At 36.0% G+C, this 18,466-nt stretch overlaps 1 protein-coding gene across 5 annotated transcripts in view; it reads left to right on the top strand.

Moving 5' to 3' along the window:
- Positions 1–18,466, top strand: part of LOC131676509 (homeotic protein antennapedia) — a 121,029-nt gene that overhangs the window by 47,733 nt on the left and 54,830 nt on the right. For 2 of the 5 annotated variants that reach the window (XM_058955578.1, XM_058955573.1), the window contains exon 1: positions 12,871–13,875. The exons of 2 other annotated variants lie outside the window; for them this stretch is intronic. The gene's annotated coding sequence lies outside the window, so the exon portion shown is untranslated. Of the gene's footprint in view, positions 1–12,865; positions 13,876–18,466 lie in introns of those variants that run through there. One more of the 5 variants, XM_058955577.1, reaches the window with a different exon arrangement.

Genomic DNA, 18,466 nt, shown 5'->3' with positions numbered 1-18,466 from the left:
AATTTTCATTTTGAAATGACGACAATTTAAACAGCTGAAATACTGTACATAATAATGCTTATTGCCTGTACAAAAAAACATCAACAAACAGCTGAAATATGCGAGTACAAAGGTGAGACAAGGAAACAGACACGTTTCATATAAAACTGGAAAAAAAACTCACACAAAACGAAGACTCACTTTCATGTAGCTACGGTTGGACATAGTGACGTATGTCGGGAATAAATTGAAAACAGGCTCGCTCACGCGAACAGGGCAAAGAGTATAAGAAAATTAAATTTATTGTGAGAATTTTTCTGTGAGTACCTACATACTCACGAACAGCCACGTTACCAGTGGGCTGACTAAGTGGACGCAGCTTAACTCGTCCTATCCGCGGGACGGTCGGTTTTCGCTCGCGTTGTTGTTTAATAATCAATTTGCTTCAATTGCACAGATGGCAAAATGAGGGTCATGCAGTAATATTTCAGAACGAGAACAGTTTAATTCGCAATGTTATCGAGTACCACCCTAGCACCACTGACTAGTAAGAATTAAGAAAACTATAGGAAATTAAACTAAATACAATAGTAATAAATGGAACACTTATTACTTGTTTTGGGATTACACACAGGGTTTATGTTAAAATTTAATGATGCTGTGTAACTGTTTTAATATTATTGAAGATGTCAACTGATGTTATCGACTTGTTCAGCATTTGTTATTGTTAGTGTCTTTGTTGCTTTCTAGATATATCAGAAAGTTCAATTATACGTCTGCTATAGCAGTGCTAATCATTACTATCAAATTGAATGTTAAATATTGCGAATGATGTAAATTATATTTTTCCCGAAAATACGTTAGACTAGCTATGATCATGACACAGCTGCCGATGAAAACTTTCTACATTGTGCACTGAACCGTACCTTTCACGATACTATTGACCCGTCGATACAAAGTCTGAGCAAGCAAAATTCGAACTGTTATCATCACATTGTAGCAGTTCCTGGGTCCTTTCCTCTGCAGGGAAAACATGCAGCACACTTCGCACGCTGCACACTGAAATATAGATTTCATCAATGAAATTGAATTGCAATTCAATTTATCTCTTTTCCAGCAGGATATTACACGCGATTTTTGCATTCTACCGTACCACCGGTAACATTGCCCAGCTACCGCTTATAGATACTGCATGCGTTCGTCGTTATTGTTGTCGCCGTCAGTCGATGATACATGGACGCTTAGATGAATCTAGCGAGCCAGTGGGTTTGAAAACTTGGACGAAGGGTGTTTGAGCATTATTTCATTCTATCTAGCTGATATTGACAAGCACTGCTCTTGTTCCTGATGCTACCGGTCTAGCACGGCGATGTCGGACCAGTGAGAATGCTGGTGCTAAATAAAGCGATTTCAATGCAACCAATCCCATTCCATGCATGGTGATGAAAGTGATCAACACTCCCCCGGGTGCCAACGTTGCAAACGGAAACGCGATGGGAAATATATATTGCACGATGTACAATCAGATCAAATGCTTACTTGCCCTTGGTGAAATACCGTTGAGAGACCACCCACCTACGTCATTTCAATATTCTGTTGGCCATACAGTAAATTAAATCAAATAGCTAATATTACGCAACAATCATGGCATTGAATAGTTTGAACTCGGTTTTTTTTTTTGCATCTCACAATTAATGTTTTTTCCGAGTTTGCAATGTATCATATTTGATATTCAGTATAATTTAACAATTCAAATCAGTTAATTAACTGCACCGTTCAAGCTAATAGTAATTTATTGAATTAATTCTAAGCGTTCGAAAGTACCGTACGACAGATACCCCGTTTTCATGGTTTGAACATTAATTACCTCCCAATTTACCGCAGTTCACATATCGATAATTTGGCACAAATAATGCTGGTGGCATGTGCTAAGGATATACAACATTCTCCCGTGCCTTGTCGAAGCTATGTTTTGAAACTGTTACAATTCTTCCCTATACAACTCAGTAACTTCAGTAAGTGCAAATTGGAGTGAAATTTGCGATATATCAGCCTTTCTGCTATGCAACCCTCCACGATCCTATTGAACCGAGAAAGATTGTGGTTTGCTACTTTTTATGCAGACCTCACGGCATTTCTGTCAGGCAAAGTTTTTGCAATAACTTTTTATTGATCATTTCCCCTCCTTCCCGCACCCAGACGAACATTTTGTATTTCACTATTATTATGAAACACGCTCTGCATCAGCACAATGTGTCATGGGATTGTCGTTCATTTTTTTTTCTGCTCGTGTTATTTCATTATTCTGTCACGGTGCTTGGCGACTGGGAAACGCCATGTGCTCACGTTGATGCAGTTTAGTAGTGAAAAGTACAAGCCATGGATTCTATATATGTACATCTAGTTGGTGCAATTTTATAGAATATGGGATTGCAAGCTTTTAGGGGCTGCACAATTCAGTCATTCTTGCGGAAAATAATAAATTATTTTTTCTGTGGTTCATTTTGATGATTATTTGCCACCTTTTCAATAGAAATAATTGCTAAAAATGAACTTGGATCAATATATTTTTTGATCGGCTGCTAGGTATGCCGATTTTTTGTTTAATCAGCATCAGACATGTATGAAACTCTAGCACACGGAAAATAAAAGCATTGGGACTGGAAGGGAGCGCATCCAGTCTAAATCGAATTACTCTTGGAAAAAAGGAACAGGGAAATTTAAAGGACGTAACCCGAATGTCAATCCAAGATTGATTGATGAGCTTTCGCATCCCTGTTTTGCGCGGTCGCGTATTCACTGTTCCATTCTTCGAGTTTTCCACCCTTCGGAAAGATGCGGGTCGCATCAAGACAGTTCCCCCTTACTGAAACGAAACTTATTGAAAAATATGTCCGAGAGTTAGCTGAAAATAAAAGTGTACCCAATCATCTGGTGTGTCGTATTTTAGGGCGTTGATTTAATTTGAACTATATACATGTTCTCCTCCTAATGTACTTTTCAATGACCAAAATGAATTTCCTCAGCTCACGTTTTTCATTAAGTGTGGAGTACAATATCCTTAGATTAAGCTTTCGCATTTTGACGTGCTATTTTAATTATCAGTGTTGAACCAAAATAAATCAAAGCCTTCATATTTTGTAATTTCATGGAATAATTCTTTATTTGGACAGATTTCGCAGTCGATTCTTAGTGCACAGGACCAGAGTCGTACGCAGAAGACTCTCATGGAAGAGGGAGGGGGTTTGATTTTTTATAAATTTCTCATAAAAGAAACTTTGTGTACCAATCGACTTAGCTCAACAAATTATGTCAATATTTGTTACCGATTCATTCTCGGTATTACACACTACACCTGCTGGCTAGTAGTAGTGTCGGATTCCTACTGCCGTGGTTTGTAGTAATTAAGTCTTGCTCTTTTCATTTTGTGTTAATCGTACATGTTTTATTCCATTACTGCTTTTTCTTGCTTGTTGTCCAACCTCATTTCTCCCGATACCTATGCCCGTTTCCGTAAGCCATTTAGCTCCCAGCCACTCAGACGGAGAAATCATTGGCGGTGAAATTTTTCCAGGCAACAATATTCCGATTTTCTCCGACTTCGTGTTATTGGTCCTTAGCTCCCTTTGCTAGCTCGCTTACCGATCTTTGTTGTGTAACTGATCTATTCACAATTGTTGCTAATATCGAAGCTTGTCAAGACGTAAACTCACCCTGATATGCCGACCAACTTGACTTTCTTCTTTTTCCGACCACCCTTGCAAGCTTTCTTTGTGGATTTCTTCAACGACTTATTTTTATAGTGACCGAGCTCAAATGACATTTTATATGTCAAAACGGCTCGCAGCATAAGTTTTTCTTGATCAGTAAGTTATGAAATTTTTAAAAGTAGCCCTCGTAGAAGGAGTATGAGCCCCCAACACCCGAACTCCTCCTTGCGGACGGTATGGCGCGGGCCTACCATATTAACGACGACTAGCTTACCTTCTGTGCCCCATGACCTCGACGGTTGAATGCAATACTCGTGGAGTAATACAATGTCAATACAATTGTCGTTAGTATTACACAGCGATAGCTTTTAATGAATTTTTAACACTTTTGTTGCAGGACGCTAGTCTGTTGCATACCTCATAGAATAATGAATATCTGGGAGAAGAGTCACGCTTAAATATTCCAATGGTATTAATGAAATTAATCAAGAGGTTCTATATAGGTCGAGATTGGTTTCGTACGACGTCTAAGCCTTTGTCATTATACGTTTTACGTGCATCTGCGTCAAATTGCTAAGAGTAACCTCAATATCTACGGCTAGCAAGACATAAAGTACATTATTTGGTTGTGGAAAGAATACCGTTATGTCAAATTTCCTTTAGAACATAAATTGACCTCAATTTTCAGTTCAAGATATCTTGATTTTCTGCGACCTCATGGAACAACCGTAGTCCTTTCCCAATGGTATTAACGAAACGAATCAATAGGTTCTATAAAAGTCGAGATTGGATTCGTATGACGTCTAAATCGTTGTCAATATACATTTTAAGTTCATTTGCGCCATATTGCTTGCTTGTATACAATTACCAAGACATTATTTGGTCGTTATGTCATATTTCCATTAGAAGATATTTTCTACAATCTCATTCCTTACTAAAAATCAAGTGACGTTTAGTAAAGATACATGAAGCAGGGAAGATCAGCCACCGCCATGCTAGTGTCAAAACTATAAACGAGTTTCACTTTGGAACTACAATTCATCGAATGTTCTTGCAGTGTTTGGTCATCCATTTACGAGGGGGCATTCAAGTACTAATGTAGAAAATGGAGACTTGCGGAAGTCTGTTATATCCCGTTCCATCATATAAGGAGCTAAGGACAAGCATTGGTCTAAACAAACAGTTTCAAAGCATAGAAGAATGCGATCTCCGTGCGCACACTTGAGCCGATGGACATACAACAATACTCGACGTTTTTAAGGGGTTATTAATGCGGGAAAAAAAGAAAAGTTTGAATATTTGTAAAGATATGTACCCATATTTTTGTGGAATACTTGTTATACTCCAGCGTAGTACAATGCTCAATTTGCAAAATCCACATCAGAATATAAATATATAACTGTCGAAGCAATTTCCGCAAAACGAGTTTTTTTCAAAGAGGTTTGCCGTGACTATGATTCCAGTCCAACAGCTCAACTGAAAGCCTTCATTAGTATATGTACCGGTGGTGTCATTGAACGATTCAAAAAAACTCTTCCTTCTGCAAACGGGAACGATTAAAAAAAAACAATATTTTCAGCTGAAAAAAATATTAAAAAAATCATTTGCATTATTATGAAAATTTAGACGAAAAAATGGAATCTTTCAAGGACACGGCAGTTAAATTACGAACAAGCTAGAAAAAAGGATTAAAATCGGTTGAAAACTTTTTCGGCAATCGTAGTTACCGCAAAGTCATTTTTTGGGAAAACATGATTTTGAGATAATCGCGTTTAAAGTTTCAAGTATAAGCCACGCCTCCGTAAGGGAGCAAGACGAAAAACGCTAAAACATTGCGTCTTCTGATCTCTATAAAAAATTGAGATAATATTCTTTAGAACCTAATTTCGATTTTTTGGCCGACCTCAACATATGACCACAATTAAAGCAATGAACCGTGTCAAATAAATGGAATTACAAATAAATAAGAAAAGTTCAGTTTGAAAAGATTAGAAAGAATAATATTATTACAATTGTGATGCGTTAATTAAAAAATATTGATAACATGTTATAATCAAAATTGCATTTCTGTTGGAAAATAAACTATTGCAAATCTACGTTTCAAATGAACAAGTGATATTGATTTACACTTAAACTATTTTTTTTATTTTCAATTTGTTTACATTCGCATATTAGGAGTACGAAATTAAAGATTAAATTGCATAATTTCGTAAATGTGATAACTTGAGAATAACGTCGTATGAATTTCAATGACATGATGCTATACAATTATAGTCTCATTAATTCAAGTGCCATTGCCTATTAATACACGTTAATTTCTTTTTCTGCTCATTTTAAGGCAGGTTTTTTAAGCGCGGCAAATTAGTTTTTGTATTCACTAAAAAGTGAAAGGGAATTTCTATGCTGTTTTCAATGCATATGCGATAAATATTAAACGAGACTGTCCTAGAATAGTAGAATAGTAGTAACTTGAGAATTAATATGTAAAAACAGGTTCTCTTTGATATTAGATAATGCGCATTAATTTTAACTTAATTTTTTAAAAACTCATCTGATTTTGTCTTATTTTGAAATTTCAAGTGAATTGAAATTATTCAAGCAAATTAAATAATTTACCGCATTGTACCCAAAAATAATTATTGTTCATTTTTAGTTCATATCAAGGCGTAACACCAACAGCAGCAATAAATAATTTTGGTCATTATTCGCCCACAGTTATCAAATGAAATTCATACTATAGCTGTATGAAGAGTCAAAAAGGAGTGGATCCATAAACAGAGTCATTTATACACAATCCGAAGGAGCAGAGAATCTCCTTCCAATGATAAGATCCAGCCATTGGAATAACGAAATTTCCAGTACTTGTTATGGCCTGATGGTTTGTGTGAAAAAAGCGCGTCAATTTTTTAGCGCTTGACAGATAAGAACGTTAACAACAACAGCACAATTCCGAAGTATTGTGCGATCGGTGAGAGTATTCTTATCTTGTGACTAGAAGCTGGCGACCCGTGACATCTAGTCCAAGTTGTAACTTGATTGTCACCCTGATGCTCCCTTCCAATCCAATGGTAGAAATAATGACGAATTAAATAATTTTATTCCGCATATTTTTTATCTTAATGAGATAACAATTTATATAATGTAAGGCATATAGTGCATTTAATAGTAATGACCGTGTAATATGGTAGAAAGTTAATAATACGATATTATGGTAATTCATAATATGTCAAATTGGTATGATTATATGCTATGATAACATAATAATACGATGGTACTCACCTGGGTTCGAGTCCTAATCTCGAGCATATGGTTAGAGATTTAGCTTAAGAGATTTTTCTAACCTGAAGAGGCGAATGACCTATGGTTAAAACCTCTATAATGAAAATAAAAACAGAAGAAACGACACTATGCCAATGTGGAACTATATTTTGCAAATATGCTAAAATGAACTGAAAATGATATAATATGGAATGATATGCTGAAAAAGGATGGAATGAGATGATGATGAGACAATATAAATATATGTTAAAATTATAATATTGCATTCCTACATTATAATATCAATACGATAAGTTAATCGGTAAAAATACACGTTTAAAAAAATGTTGAGGAGATACAGACAGTGTTAATAGATTCGTTGCAAAATACTGAAAATTGAACGAGTGCAGTGAATCTCCCGAGGCGCCTCATCGAAAACTTGATTTGCGGTGTATACATCAGAGATCTAAATTTACTAGATTAACCGTTTTGTAATTTTGGGTAGTTTTCTACACATAAGCTAAAAGTTAGATTTTTGCTAATACAAACCATTAGTTAATATGTTATTGTAAAAATGATATTATTAAATAATTTGCAAAAAACTCCCGTAGTTACCTGGGCAATGATATAAAGACGAAAATTTCAAATCGATTGGTTCGTGAGATTTTGAGTTATGGTATATACCGCATGTTTTTGAAGTGCCTCCTAAAGATTCACTGTCACTCACTCTATTGAATTATTGTATGGAAATTAAAAAAAACATCTAAGATCGCTCCAGCGAATAACTTATAGAAGGTTAAAGCTACAATAAACAAAATAAAATATTCTATGATCATTCTACCCATTTCAAGTCTTTTTCTAGACCTGCATGTGCCATCTTTTCTCAACATGTCGGCCCAAATGGTACGGTTAGAATTGGGGAACTCGATTCGATTCTTCTTCTATTGCCATCATGCGTATTTCAAAATTTTCAAGATATTTTTTTATTATACTATTTCTTGGGAACGAAACAAACAGAGCATAACGAGCAAATTCTCATGGTGTACCATTCTAACCCCTTTAAAAGACCATACATATGACCCACACCAGATTTCAAAATCATTAAAACAGTATAAAATGGTTTCAATAACCCATACATATACCAAAATACGGTTTTATGTGATATCGACTAGGCCATGACGTTGGTGTTTTATGGGTGGAACCTACCATCACGCAACCATGTAATAGATGTGATTTTCGACCAAGAGCCATGAGCATAAGGGTGTAATGGACTTTTCGTTTACTCTGGATTCCATCGACTCTCTTCCTAACATGGTTAACATAGGTTCATCGCCCTATTATTTTGAATACGCATTGGAAACAATACGAACCGTGGCAAATTTTTCTAAAAAAGATTGAAAATTTATATATTTCGGGAAACGCTCTGTTTGAAACGAAAAACTCCATTCGAAGATTGACGAACTTTATCTTGTTTCCAACCTGTAATTGTGGCTGAAGACAAACTATCTACAGTTCGGAAGAAGAGCTCTGCAAAAAATAACAGGCCTCTGGGCAATAATTATAATGTAATAAAACGCTCAACTTTTATTGATTTATTGATCCTACGTTGAGCTATTGATCGTTTTAGCATTGGAAGAACATAATGTTTATAGCGATGTAGGAAACTGAAAATTAAAGATACTAAATTGGTATAAGAAGTCCACTCCGCTTGGTTGCACTGGAGAGTCATGTGTCGGCTGTTGCACGAGAGGTAGGACGGCATATCAAACCCTTTCCGCATACCATCGTTTGATCGTATCGCTTATGTTCCACGTTTGCCATTTAAAGCTGAACGTGAACCCTTGGGATGCTTTGACGAAGGACGCAGCGATGAAGTTGATTCATTTTTGCTCAGCAATAAGCACAGAGCCTAGATCACGAAAATATGATTTTCAGACTTCAACCGTGGATATATATACATTTTTCTTGCTGTCTGTATTGCAACAATTCTCGGAAAACTTCGAGGGGAAGCAAATATACACGTCTAGCTTGATTTTGATAAAATATTGAAAATTATAGAGTACGCAGTAGACTAGTATTATTCTTTGATTGAAGATGAATTGTTTTCCGAACATTATCTGACCGCTATGCGCGACGGACTGTGACGAAAGGAAAAGGAGTATTCGGAGTAAATCAGCGAAGCCCATTATTATTTGGAATAGTAATAAGTGTACATATCAATTTTCATGCAAATAGTTCAAATACACATTTTTGTAAAAAAAATTCAGCTTGGCATCCCAATAATAACGTACTATTGCTTTCACTTGGATATCATGAAATTTTTTGGTCAATTTTTCGTTATAAAACTTGTCTTCAAATACTTTCCCTTCTAAAGGTTGGCGGATTTGTTTTCTGCACATCATAATGACTATAATAACAAATCAATTCATGGGAAGTCATTTACAAAGCACGACTCATCGTTTGAAAGACCGGTTTAAAACGAGATCTATAAAATTTCTATCTGGCAATTTACCGTAAATCTTTTGCTTCCTCTGTAAAAAAAATCACATACTATTTATTTTTCTACACTGGTAAACGAGATAATTTATTCATGTGACGATTCAACGAAGCCCTACATATATCATTTCATAGATTACTCTTCAAGTATCGTGACGGATTCAGTTCGGGTTTACGCAAATACATTTGAACCGACGTTCCACAAATATGTATTTTTATATGCCGCTACCGCTTTAGTTCACTCTGAAAGGATATTTCCCAGTGCAAACAAGCGTTGTAATTTGTCACATAAACACACATACAATCATCCGTTCGTAAGTCATCGAGTATGACGATTATGATAACAATAAATTAAAATGTTCGCCGAAAGCTCTATGTGTGAGAGTGCACGGACATGAAACGCGTTGAAAATTGATTTATTTATTTCAATATTTATTTTTTAAGGGCCAGCGAAACGAGATTGTTTATACTAGTGTCACCATCAGCAAAGTTTTCCATGTTTTTTTTATCGAGAAATAAAACTACGAATTATTCGAACATCCTTGTTTAAGTTTTTGATTACCAACGGTCCGATTTTGTTTCGAGGTTAACAAAAAGACAATAAATTATGACCTCGCTGTTTCATTGAGCCGCCTTCATCAGCTGTGGCCAACCCACTAAAGGAAACATTTCAATTCACAACTAATTCTAGACAGATTACATTGTTTCAGAGTACTAGGTGCTCTCTGATGAAGCCGACTGATTTTGTATCTTCTATTTTTTACAGGTATGACCACCTACTGGTATGGCATATTTCGGTATAAAGGTAAATCGTTTGGGTTCTAATTCTATATAGTATTTTTCACGGATTTTTATACCTGAGTTGATTGCGATTATTTGGACCGAGAAATATTTACGATAGCTACATCATCATTATGTGTGGACGACAAGTTGTAATCACAGTTGAGGCAATCGCCTTAATGGGAAATAGTTCTGGTAATTAGGATGTGTTAATTAGAAGCCAAGTCCGTTGGATTTCCATTATATTTTTTTACATTTCTAAAAAGTAACCAATGTCTGCTCTGTAAAGAACGTTTACGACTAGTACATTTCAAACTGGTTGAAGCTACATACATACATACATTGTGATAACCGTACTCTTTCAACTTTGCGAACAAATGCGGATAAAAGAGATAGCACATGTTTTTTATGTTATATCAGCCACTGCGACAACATCGTCGTCGAGGCTGTTCACAAAAGTAGGGGAAGAAGCTCAACATTTTGATTGATGTGCAGCTAAATGAAATGTAAAAACTGTGATGGACGAATGGCGAAATGAATGATGGGAGGAAGGAGACAGTGCTCTATCGCCTTCGGATACCAAAGGCTTTGTGTAGGTTTCCTATGTGGAAAGTGGGTTGTAATAGGTTCTGACGGTAGTCTAATAATGGAACTGTGTGAGATTGCAGCTACCATCAGCGAATAGAGTTTTTGAAAGCTTGAAATGGGTAGGATTGAGTGCAGAAATGTGTAAATGATGGATCCGTGTCAGTGTGAGTTATGTTCATGGTGTTCACCAATGGTTGTTGCAAATTGTGTTCACGGTCCACACAGGAGACAACAGCTATATCGTTCATATCGATTTTTATATTCATATTTCCATTACCATCCAATCTATCCAATCAATCAAATATTGCGCAATGTACTAAATTCTTACAATATTTAGTAGGCAACAAATTATTTATCAACTAGTGTCATCGGTGCTGCTCCGAAGCTTTTTCTCGTAATAAATTAATTGAATATAAGGAATATCGTATACGAAATGCAATCAGTATCTACGAGAGTATCCACAAATAAGAAAAATACGAATGGTATAACAGGACCGGCAACAACTTATACCAGCACTTTCCGCTCACACATACCAACACGCATTTGCCTCTGTCCCTCAGCAGTCGAGTCGTTGATGATGATCCCGTACATAAACAAAGCATAAATCTTTCACATCCTCGGTGAGTTCCCGACTGCTATGCTCAGTTCGCAACAATATATTCACACCTTTCGTTGACACAACGTTTGATTTCACAGTGTTATTCCTACCGGATGATACTTTCTGCTATTCTAGATGCGTGGTGCTCAGCGACCGGTGTTCAAAAGGGCGCCCTTCTATACATGTGAATGGTTGCCGTGAGCGCCAATTTTTACACGTGATCGAGAGTAAAAATGATTCAGTGGTGTGTGAGCGCCATGCTAGCTGCACAAAAATATAGTATGTTTACATCAATATATCATAGAAGAGAGGGTACTATAGGGTTACCAGAAGAGATAGCCATATAATGATAGCGAACGGTATGTTCCAAATTTTAGGAGTTAATATTCCGACCAGATTCTGTATTTTTTTGTATTTCCAAGAACTAGGATCATATACTGCTTTTTTTTTAAATCCTTAATGGAATAATTAAACGAGTGCAAAATTCGTTTTGTACAGAAGACTAATGCCACTATAGTTTTGTTTTTAAACAAACTATATGACACTCTCTCAGTTTACTTTCCCTATTTATTATTTCGGCGCTAGGAAAGATGGTGATTATGCCTAGGATATCGTTTTAATTCTCCTTAATGGTTTTTCTATCATTCCAAGCATTTACAACATTTCAATCACTATAAGTGACCACCAGCAGTGATCAAAATTACCTATAGCTGTTGAGCAGTGAAATTGGTCAAAAACCCTGAGTGATATCAATCCACTAAACCGCATACGTCAATAATTAATCAACCTCAAGAGCCCGAGTAAATAGCGGCAGAGAAAGTAAAGAAAAAGAGGCTCTCATTTGCAGTTTCGTATTTTTCGTTCCAAACATGGTTGGATTTCCCTCTGTTTGCAAATATGGAGGAATCCATGGAGCTGCATTGTACTTCGAATGTAATTTGACGAATTTTTCCTAGAGTGACTTTTGGCAACTCTATCGCTCGTCACAAAACCCAAAAATACGGCAACGTTGTACCGCCAAAAGCATGCTCTACTGCTTATAACCCCTATCCAACACGAAGAAGTGTGCTCATCTACCACTACTGATGGAAGCATGGTTGCAAGAGTTCTCCACGCTTTGCACTCACAGTCACTCTTGACAAGCGCGTGCTTTGCTTTGCACGGTGGATGCGCTATTTTTCCTTCCAAACTCCTTCCAAAATCTGCTCGCCCCGACCGTCTGATATTACTGGGTTGCGCTTTGGATTTCTATGCCATTTTCCCTTTCTGCCTTGTGGTGTTGCTATTTTTCCACCCAGTTAGCTGCATCAGCGTGGAGAAGAGTTTCATTCACTCATTCGTTGGTTCGCTCGCAATACTCTCGGAATCTATACATACGTAGAGTAGGATTGGCACGCTCTGGCCAACATTTGTCAGGGTTTGTAGAATCAACAGCAGCAGAAGGTACATTGGACGGTGCGGAATTGTTTGATGTGTTGTTGCTCCGGCTCGGGCTAACTGGCTCGTTGCACTGTGTTCTGCTCGTACGATACGCGCGGTATTCGTAAAGCGGCCCTCCACAATATGCAAGGGAGGAGAGTGCGCGCCCGTTTGTTGTGTTGTGTTGTTTCAAGGGATTTTTCATTAGAGAAGCTTAGTATTTGCACGACGTTCGGATAAATAAGACATAGAAAGTATGCAATGCCTGACAAAAGCCATGGTTTTTCGCAGGTGACGAGTATACAAATTTCGATGTGACTTGATTGGTACAAACATACCTTTCAGTATTCGAGTCTGCGGCATTAACAAAAAATAATTGATGTGTTTTAGTTCTAGCATGCTAAGTGAATGTACCTAGTTGGTGTGAAATACGAATACAATGTTTAAAATAGTTAACGGGTCGACGGTTATTAGCTGTCGGAATTAATATAGGTGAAATACAAATGCTTCGCAAGAGCCGAAGTGGCAAAAAAGTGGCAGTGATTAGCGTAAAATAATCGCGTAGAATTACAACTGATTAAGTTCCTATAGTATCCATTGCATTATTCCGAGAGAGAGTCCTGTGGTGAAATAAAAAAAGTGTTTTCTAATTATGTGTCTTCAGGTTGGTAAATCCCTTCCGATTGTGTGACGCAAGTTGAGCGGCGCGCGAGAAAATTCAGCGCCAGCGAGCAACAAGAAAGCAGAAAGTGAGAATCGAAGGCAAAAAATTTTAAGATTTATGATTCGATTGCAATCACCGTATAGGAAACCGAGGAAAAGGCGACGCAAGAAAAAAGAGATAATTTATTAGTATTGGATTCAAATTCAAATAAAAAATAAGAAGAAAAGAATAAGAGAAAGGAAAGCCGTTTTGGTGACAACCGCAACGGATGATTCTCTAGAGAAAGTGAAAGTGTGAATGAGAAAATAAAAAAGTTGGTAGTCAATTAATAGCGCGCTTCTTTGCGGAAGGAAGTGAGAAAACTCTCGTTGAAGGGGCGAAAGGTAATAGATCGTTTCGATACACCGCTAACTACAAATTGATACCTTGTTATCCCGTGCAAAAATCTCAGAATGAAAATAATCTTAAATTTATGACCTTATGCTGTAGCATCCAACAAGCGTAGCCTCCAGAGCGTGTGACTAATACACAGACTAGATGAATACATTGAATTACAATCAGACATTAAAATTCTTTCCTTCTCTCTTCCACCAAGAACCGTTCCACTAACCTATATTTCGTTATATCTTTTTTATTATTTTATGAACTTGCACAAAAATGTTGGGGCAACGTTGACTAACATCAGTTCATTGTTTTATTTATGTGAATTCTGTCAATACAACACACATTTTGAAGCTACAAGCTCATCCGTGCTCGCCGTTTATTATCTGAGCAACGGTGTTAGTTTTATATTCGACCGATTTTTTTGTTGATGGGCTGTTGTCTGATGCGTTCTTTGCCGTCATTTGCTGTTAAAAAATAAAAGAATAAAGAGTAGGAATAATTTCTTGTCAAATTTATACCATAATATATTCTGCGCGCTCTTTTTGACGGAGCGTTCTATAGGCCGCAGTGTGCAACTCGAAAGATTTGGTTTAGTTATAATCACTAGCTAAAGTGGCTACTGTAATTTCATGATCTTTAATAAGATATGAATTTTAATCATATTACCATACTCGTTTTCGTCACAGTCTCACTTGAAACAATGTGCGTGGCTGAGAAAAATATTAACAATATACAATGATACAGGGTTAAACTAACTTAAATAAAATACCACTAATAGCTAAATTTCACTATTCATTTTATATTTGTTGTTCAAAATATTGTGTTTTGATGCAATAAAGAATAATGATAACTATTTTCATTGAAGAATCCGCTTATGATCAGCGGGAAATGTTGCAAATTACATCGATTGCCAAGAATTATTGTCTATTAAAACTGCCTAATAAACATTTTTCAACAATGAGCTAATGTTAAATCTAGTTCGAAAATTAGAATATTCAGTATAATTGGCTTGTCGATCTAATTCCAATTTTTATCAATAACAGATATTACGAATTGATCGCATTAAATTCAGTTTGTCCAGAAACGTACATAGCATATTCTTTTCTCATAAGAAAAAGTTGTTTTGCTGGAAGAAACGTGAAATGGCGCCCTAATACCGCCTTGAATTATAAATACGTAGGCCATTTCACAACATATTCGGATAACCCGATTCCAAAACAGAGTTAAAAATTTGGTGATCGAAAGAACATTGTCATGTCTGTAGTGAACTATGCTATTGCGTAAAACGATTTCGCTGTCGCTTTTGCTATACAATGGCGGCGCATTATCTTGTTGCTGAAAGTCTTCTGAATAACAAAATGGCGACCCCGTTTGAATAAACAAATATTTTGTGGCATTTTTGTTGGAGAAAACCCAGAAACTGAAGATTCATCTATTTTACCATAGGTTTATGTCAATCATTAAAACGCATTTCTTGAATGTAAAATAAATATTATTACCTATTATTTGAAATACATTTTAATATATTTAATTCTGCTATCAAGGGAGAGTAAATACCAATTTGGTTTGTGAAAATATTCAAAATGGCAACTCCAGCCGACGGAGTTTCCACTCAACAGGCTACATATTTCAAAATACGTTTGATATAAAAATAGTCTTTCAGACTCTTGTTTAAATACATCAAAGATGTAAATTATATAGTCATTATTTAGCAAAACATATTGATTACAAATTATGCATAAAAAATTATAGTTTCTATGAAAAATAAAAGCAAATCACATCTTTTGCACGAAATCAGTTCTCTAAATTAATTTTTGAAGCATAATATAATGTTAGTTTTCAAACTGATGAATCTGTTTGGCCATCAAAATTCATTATTCCCGTTTAAATCTCATTTCCTTGACTTTAATACTCTCGTATTCGCTTTATTGTTTGGAGGCTTCAAAGACGTTAGCTCAATGTGTCAGTTTTATTTTATTTTTACCTTAATTTTTTTCTCAAAATATTATTTTTCTATTACGAAAAATTTCGTTATAATACAAGGATTTTATAAAATATGTATTATGTATTATACAAAAAGTTACTTAAATAACTCGAACTTATGGGCACAACATGCATTTGCTTCGGAAACAAAATCATTTTAAGAACAAAATATATATTATGTAAGAAAGTAAGTGGAATAAACTATATAGAAATATTTTCCTACGACTACAGGATCGGATCAGTCTTCGTTTGACTAAGATAGGAACATACAACTTTTACAATGTAGGGGTAATTCGGACCTCTCTACGGGGCAATTTAGACCATCATTTTTTTACAGTGAAATTATGTTCACCTATAAAATATTTATTAGAGAAACTCCTTTAGAAGCAAAAAAAATTGCTTTACAAAAATTTAATCAGGTTTTTCACAGCTGTCAATTCGACTATCATGTATTTTCTTTGCTGTGGCGTGTGCAATCGTCTGCGAAGCCGCAAGCCGCTGAACGGTGTTGGATGGAATAGGTGGTCCAAATAGCCCCTTACGCCTGTTTCGCACAACAATATCTGTGTTTTCTCCTAAACAAAAATCATTCCATAGAATAGTAGCCTCCAGCTTTCTAAAATACTTCCTATCTGCTATTTTTTCACTTTTATTTGTTACTTTAATCACGGTTTTTCAATTAGAGTTATTTTTGTTTTGAGGATGGCAACAAATTAAACACGTTGTATTTCCTTTCTAAAACACCAAAGAATTAGATTCAGCTGTCAAAATTAATGTTTTAGAATAGCGGTTGCACGAATATGTACGACAGTTAGAAAGTCTTACGATTTTCTAACAAATTCTGACGTAGTAGACACTTGTTGCGGAGCGTGTTTGTGTGCTATTGGTTGGGGATTATCTGCCCGCCAGATGGCGCTTCGGAACAAATTGTGATATACTCCTATTTCACTGAATGTCGCAGCAACACGTGACGGGTATTAGATAGTAACTTATAACTTTAGTCTCGTTTGGGCTATGACACCAAGCTGGTTTAGTTCAGATTGGCTTATGCTTTTTTGGGATATTTATATGAACATATTGCACATCCATAAATACATATATCATATTTAAAATATCTCATCATGTAGCTGAGTTGTTCAGTATATGAAGCCCGCCTCTTCGAAATCTATTTTTCTGAATGATGGAGCAAGTTAAAAACCCTTCTCATATAAGAAATATAAAAAATGGATACACCATATTGAACGTATACCATATTTTCAGAGGGAACTGACTCTCCATTGCACCATGTAAATGTTTTCATGTATATTAATTTCAGAGCAAAGGTTTTTTATCTGTCAAACATACTGCGCGCAATTAGTAGCTGTTTATTATTTACGTGAATTAATAACAGCTCCGTAATTTTGTCTCATGGACAAACATGTTTGGTTCCATCCGAACTACTGAACATTGGCGCTTTCACACCTTAACTGAATTCCAGCTACATTACTTTTTTAAATGCTAATTATCGGTTAGCAATTATAAATTATGATAATCATATAAGCTCAACCAAGCACGGTAAGTTTTGCTGAGTTGCTGGCAAGGTAAAAAAATATCTTTACTCAAACATACAAGATAACGCAACAAATTGACTCTAGATAAACATGAATCCGTTCCGCTCCACAGAGCGAAGGCTTTTTTGCTGCAAAACACGTTCGTTAGCACGACCGACTGCAGCTCTAGCTCTGTCTTTGGAGGCAAGTGAAAATAGTGAATATTTGTATTCAATTTTTCCAACTTGTTTCCAGAACATGTAAAGTGTGGCAAAGCCTTTTCATTCAGCTTTAGAATGCTTTCTCATGAGGGTATTAATTTAAAAAAAAACACATAAATTATTCAATGTGAGCTGCAAAACTGTTACGGATACAAACCTTGCATGTTACTCATTTATAGTAATTCAAAAAGTTTTAGCATTCATGCTAGAATCAACCAGCTGCTCAGTAGTTGCAATAAATCAAAATAACGATAATACTCACTATTTTGTAAAAATAAAAACTAACATTGACATTGTTGATAATAATGGTGATCTTCACTATTAAAGACATATAACAATTTACTCCACACAAAGACTAACCAAGCGAATTGGAAGTAAAGTGTGAAGAAGGAACTCGTAATGATCAAAATTACATACTCTTGCTCGGCCCCCCACCATATGTCGCGGGTCCATCATTACCCTTGCATGCATTTCATGATGTTTCCTTCGTGTTTTCGGTTGAATATTGAAAGAAGCAAGCTCAATAATGTATACTTAATTCGATAATCATCATAATTACTGACCAGTGCACGTCATAAGATGATATGCGTGCTTTATGGACCGAAAAATGGGAGTGATTATGCTGCATCACGACGCCATTGGCATCCCCAATACGCTTGCAACAATGTTCAACATTGTATTTCAGGGGCAAATAGATTAGACAAATTTATTTTAGTGGGGAATTTTCGCTTCATTCTCAGCTGCGGTAACGCGCCCAAGGAAAATCGTGGCCTCGCAAGTCTTCACAGTTGTAGTCCAATCAAGACGATCAACAACGATGGCAGAATGGGCGTGCAGATTGAAAACTTGTACCATTG

This window comes from Topomyia yanbarensis, chromosome 1 (genome assembly GCF_030247195.1).
Source record: "Topomyia yanbarensis strain Yona2022 chromosome 1, ASM3024719v1, whole genome shotgun sequence".
Lineage (NCBI taxonomy): Eukaryota > Metazoa > Arthropoda > Insecta > Diptera > Culicidae > Topomyia > Topomyia yanbarensis.
This window is presented reverse-complemented; position numbering and strand designations above follow the sequence as displayed.